This window comes from Aegilops tauschii, chromosome 7 (genome assembly GCF_002575655.3).
Source record: "Aegilops tauschii subsp. strangulata cultivar AL8/78 chromosome 7, Aet v6.0, whole genome shotgun sequence".
Lineage (NCBI taxonomy): Eukaryota > Viridiplantae > Streptophyta > Magnoliopsida > Poales > Poaceae > Aegilops > Aegilops tauschii.
In genome coordinates, this window is record NC_053041.3 from 66,613,556 (window position 1) to 66,619,555 (window position 6,000).

The following is a 6,000-nucleotide window of genomic DNA, read 5'->3' on the forward strand; positions in this document are numbered from 1 at the left end:
GTACTCTGTAGAAGTTCATATGAGTGAATTGTTCCAGCTGTTCAATCTGCGCGACCTCGACAAATCTATGCTGAGTTACTACGTTCTGTAAGTGATTTATTTCTACCTCATCTCGTTCTTCATTGCCTGCACTATATATATATATTGTCCTAACTATATTGTTGCGTACGCTATTATGCAGATTGAAGATTTGGGAATGCAAAATAAGAAACATCCATGATGTTGGGTTCATTGACCCACATATCGTTAATGGACATGTGTTACAACATCACCCCGAAGACGTGGAGAAAGACTTGTACAAGTTTCTTAGAAAGCATCAACTCAAAAGTCATATTCTATTTCCTTACCATTTTGGGTGAGTGTTTCTCTCTTGTGCCCATTCTCTTTTGTTTACTCCATGCATGGTATGTCTAATCGATGAGTTATGCATGACTGTGCATGTAACGTGTCCGCAGGTTCCACTGGATTCTGCTAAATATTGAACTTCACACCTCCAGAGTTCTAATCATGGACTCTATGGATTCGGATCCAAAGCGTTGGGCCGACATGAGAAAAATGCTGCAAAAGTAATTATTTTCAATCATTTGAGCTCTATATCGATCGGTCTCTTTCGTTCATTTCCTAATATCAAGTAACTAATAACTCCCTTGTTCATTTAATTTTCTTTGCCCTGTAGGGTTTGGAGACGGTTCTCAGAATAAATTGTCGGTGAATTCAAACATGAGCTAGATTTCAGAAGGTTAGTTAATGTGGATAAGCAGCCACCGGGGACCAATCTATGTGGATACTATGTTTGTGAGAACATCCGGAGACACACCTCTGAGCGGAAGGCATCGGATAGCGTGCGGAACGCGACGGATAACTTGCGGAGGAGGCTTAGTCCAGAAGCTCGCTTCCGACCAATTCAAGAAGAATTAGCAGGATTTTTCATGAGGGAAGTCATCAATCCTAAAGGAGAACACTATGCCGAGGACGAAGAAATTTATATGCATACCCGAGATTGAAACTTGTACGAAGTTGTATATGGTCATCCATCCTAATTGTGTATGGAAACTTGTTCGAAGTTGTATATGGTCACCCGAGATTGAATATATATTATATATTCCTCTTGAATTCTTCTTGTTTGAAATTTCATATGCATGTATATAGTAGCGTAGAATATGTGTACTGAAACTTTATCAAAATTAAAATAAAACACAAAATATAATATAAAAGAAATAAAACACTCCAAACTAAAAAGAAACCAGGTTTAGGGGGGCTAAAACCCTAAACCTGCGGAGGAGCCCTTTAGTCCCGGGTGGCCACGAGAACCGGGACTAAAGGTCCTCCGCCCCGACGGACCACGGGCGTCCACGTGGACGGGCCTTTAGTCCCGGTCAGCCACAAGAACCGGGACTAAAGCCTTTAGTCGCGGTCCGTAAGAGGCGCGACTAAAGGGGGGTCTTTAGTCGCGCATATTTAGTCCCGGTTGCACAGCCGGGATTAAAGGCTGTTGCGAACCGGGACTAAAGGGCTTTTTTCTACCAGTGTATAGCACTGCTCTTTTAGAGTTTCCAGCAATGTAGGTGGTGCTTTAAGAACCGTCTGATGCAGACCCAACGGTGTTTGTATACAACCAAACAGCCCAACACGAAAAAAAGCTCCATCCTAGTCGGGTTGGATGTAGCCTACCAAATGCGTCTACTATGTCTATGATAGGATGCGTACAACAAAACACGTGAAAGATGATAAGGAGAAGCAAAGAAGGGGCGGTGGTTGTTAGGTAGTGGCACGAAAGAGCGAGATAACTTTGGATCTTGGAAGAAGAGAGGCTGAGTGAGTTAGCATGTGTTTGGTTGCTTGCATTAGGCCAAGTCAGACCCGTCTGGGAAGAAAACAGGTTGTTTGGTTGCCTGGCCCGCATCAGAATCTTGGCCTGCACGGACCTTAAAACAGTCCTCAGCCAGGCCCGCTAGGAACGGCCGAATCGGCAGTTTCCAGCGAGCCAGGCTCGAGCGATGCAGGGGAGGGGGCGTGGCACTGACCAGCTGCGAGCAGGGAGATGGTGGGAGCTCACGCGCGTCTCCGGAAAAGCGGCCGGACGAATTCGCTTCACCGTTCGCCGATTCGGTCGCTCTATATAGCCAGGGTGACCGCAGCGACAAAACTCCCGCCACCATTTCCCCCATCTCGAGCTTTCCGTCCGGCGTGGTTCCACATCGACGGCGAGGTAAGCGAAGCAAATCCTCTAGCGACCGGTTGCCGGTGGCAACAAATCAACTGCTCCTCTTCTTCGACGTGTCCAACGCCTCCTCCGCGGCTCCTCCGATGGCATCTGTGAGTTCAATCACACACTCCTCTCTCTACTAATTCTAGCTAGATCTGTGAGCATGTGGTAGGGTTAGATCTTCCGATCTGTGTGTCTGTGATGTTCTAGTAGCTAGTTGTGATGGATTTGAAGCATGCTAGAAGTTCTTTCCATGTCGGCAAGGATTGGTAGCGAGTGGTCATGGATGGATTGGTAGTATGCTTTGATGTGTGGTATATATGTCAGTGTGCAAGTGTTGAACTAGATCATCCATGTGTCCGTGTTTAGTGTTGTGTTGTGGTATGCTTTGATGGATTTGGTAGTGCTGTCTTGAACTAGATCATCCATGTGCGCATGTGTTACTGCTAGTTCGATCTGTGCATGTTTACTGGTAGTTCCTACTGTCGATGTGTGGTGTGTTCTGGTCTTGATGACGCTTACGTTTGTAGAAGATGAGCATGCAAGAGTTTAGTCAGGCCATCGTCCTATACCAGAGCCAGTTCCTAGCGTCCTACATCAAGGACTCCCAGCCTCCCATCGACCAGATGCCTCCTGATTCAGACGTTTTCGAGGTGTCGGCTACGATTCCTCCATTTGTGCCGGATCAGCCCAATAAAACACAACATGATCACAAACGAAACCAAGCGCGCGTCAGAATGAACGGGAGCAATCAACGGTGAGAGGGGAGGGGAATTAATTAATTGGGCGTGGATCGACCTGGTTCTGGTGCGTATTCTTATCTTTCTGTGTGTCCTCTCCATGATCTGAAAGCACAGGGTTGAAGTAGTCGACCAGGAGGTGGCGGCGTGATACGTCTCCAACGTATCTACTTTTCCTAACGCTTTTCCTCTTGTTGTGGACTCTAATTTGCATGATTTGAATGAAACTAACCCCGTACTGACGCTGTTTTTAGCAGAACTACCATGGTGTTGTTTTTGTGCAGAAATAAAAGTTCTCGAAATGGAACGAAACTTTGTGAGGAATTTTTATATAATAAACAAGAATTTCTGGAGCCAAGACCTACCGGAAAGGGGCCCCTGGGTGGGCACAACCCACCAGGGCGCGTCCCCCTCCTGGCGCGCCCAGGTGGGTTGTCCCCACCTGGTGGCCCCGCAGACCCTGAAACCGACGCTATAAAATTCTCTTTTTTCAGAAAAAAATCAAGGAAAAAGAATTATCGCGATCCACGAGACGGAGCCGCCGTCACCTCCTGTTCTTCATCGGGAGACCAGATCTGGAGTCCGTTTGGGGCTCCGGAGAGGGGGATCTTCGTTCTTCATCATCACCAACCCTTCCCCATCGTCAATTCCATGATGCTCCCCACCGGGAGTGAGTAATTCCTTCGTAGGCTCGCTGGTCGGTGAGGAGTTGGATGAGATTCATCATGTAATCGAGTTAGTTTTGTTAGGGATTGATCCCTAGTATCCACTATGTTCTAAGATTGATGTTGCTATGACTTTGCTATGCTTAATACTTGTCACTTTGGGGCCGGGTGTCATGAACTCAGATATGAACCGTTTATGTTATCACAATTATATCCATGTTCTAGATCCGATCTTGCAAGTTATAGTCACCTACTACGTGTTATGATCCGGCAACCCCGGAGTGACAACAATCGGGACCACTCCCGGTGATGACCGTAGTTTGAGGAGTTCATGTATTCACAATGTGTTAATGCTTTGTTCCGGTTCTGTATTAAAATGAATCCTTAATATCCCTTAGTTTCCAATATGGACCCCGCTGCCACGGGAGGTTAGGACAAAAGATGTCATGCAAGTTCTTTTCATAAGCATGTATGACTATTTACGGAATACATGCCTACATTATATTGATGAACTGAAGCTAGTGCCGTATCGCCCTAGGTTATAACTGTCTCATGATGAATATCATCCAACAAGTCACTGATCCAATGCCTACGAATTTATCTTATATTGTTTTTGTTAAGTTACTACTGCTATCATCACTATTACACTTGCTACAAAATTACTACTATCATTGTTACGTTACCATTGATGCTGTCACTACTATCAAAACTATCATATTACTTTGCTACTGATTACTTGCTGCAGATAATTAATCTCCAGGTGTGGTTGAATTGACAACTCAGCTGTTAATACCTTCAAATATTCTTTGGCTCCCCTTGTGTCGAATATATAAATTTGGATTGAATACCCTACCCTCGAAAACTGTTACGATCCCCTATACTTGTGGGTTATCACGGTGCCGCTCGCTACGAGCGACGCGTACACCGTCTTTGCCTCTGGAAGTGAAGTGCCTATGCGGCTGTTTTTCTCACACTTGGTTGCTGCTTCGTATGGTAGGCTATTATCACACCAACTAGCATGATTTTCACCCATAGATTGGTGTTCTCTTCTTTAATGCTTCGTATCTCCTCCTCCACTAGGATCCTAAATAGAATCAGTCAAAAAGGGTGCGTGGATGCTATAAAATCTCGAAAATCATATGACTATGATGCAAAATAAAAAGTAAAGAATGATGCAAAACTAGACTCATCACCAACTTTGTAAGCTTCTATTCATAGTTTGTGTGCCGAGTTCCTCGACTTCGGCACCCCCTCTCTTCTTGGCTTTCATGTCATAGACATGGCAATGTCGTCGAGACCGAGGATGTTGCTATCATCCAATGTCGTAATGAACTCCACTATGTCATCCTGGTTCATTTGTGTATTATAATAGCAACAAACATCATTACATATGAGCATCACACGATTCTTCAACTAGTTGGAGCATTGGAACACAAATACCAAGCAAAACAATATTTTTACCCCTTTAACATTATGTGGGTCACCACACAATCATCGTCGTTAGCTGCGCGATCGATGTGCGTAGGGGGCAGGGGAGGAGGCGTAGGGGTTACTGGGGATGGAGAAGGGGCCGTCGGCTCGGCGAGAGGGGGAGGAGGAGTGGGACATGACGCAACGGCCTTTTTTCGCCGTCGGGTGGCTCTGCTTCTTGCCGGCCATCGACGCCATCGGAGAGTGGGCGGGCACGGGGGAGGTCCACGGGATGTGTTGTGCTGGTTTTTTTGCTTCGATTCGTATCTACCGGGGTGGATGTGAAAGGTAAGTTATTTTCCTTTTACATAGAAAGGTACCCCTCCGTCCCATAATATAACAACGTTTTTTATGGAACGGAAAGAGTAAGTTTGTTTTCTCTACTCGTATAAAAAACTGAGTTGGTGATGATGGTGTGCCTGCCATCTTATAATATAGACCGTCTGATCTATATCTGACGGATAGAAAGCAAACTATGACAATTTTACAAAAGATACCCGCACCTCTCTCCACATTTACAGATAAGGTCTTGCCTCGTTCATCCTTATCTTCCATAACCTCATTGCTGAGCAATTAAAAAAGGAAGTCTCTGGAACAATTTGACATGGTGGCCGCTGCCGGCGTCGTCCATCTCCATGCCTCCGCCCAGTTCGACCACCAGTCACTACCACGCCCCACTCCTCCTCACCTTATCTCTCATCTTTCTCGAGATATCATTTCTTCAATGAAATTCTCGAGATACCATTTTTCCGATAAAATTCTCAAGATATCATTAGTTTTTACACATGGGATTACTCCTGCATGGGTCAATCACAACAAGTGTTTTGTAAAAAAATGCATCTTGATGTTCCGTGCAATGCACAAGCATCTTGCTAGTTTCACATTAAAGATAAGTTAGTTGGTGACTTTCCCTACCTCT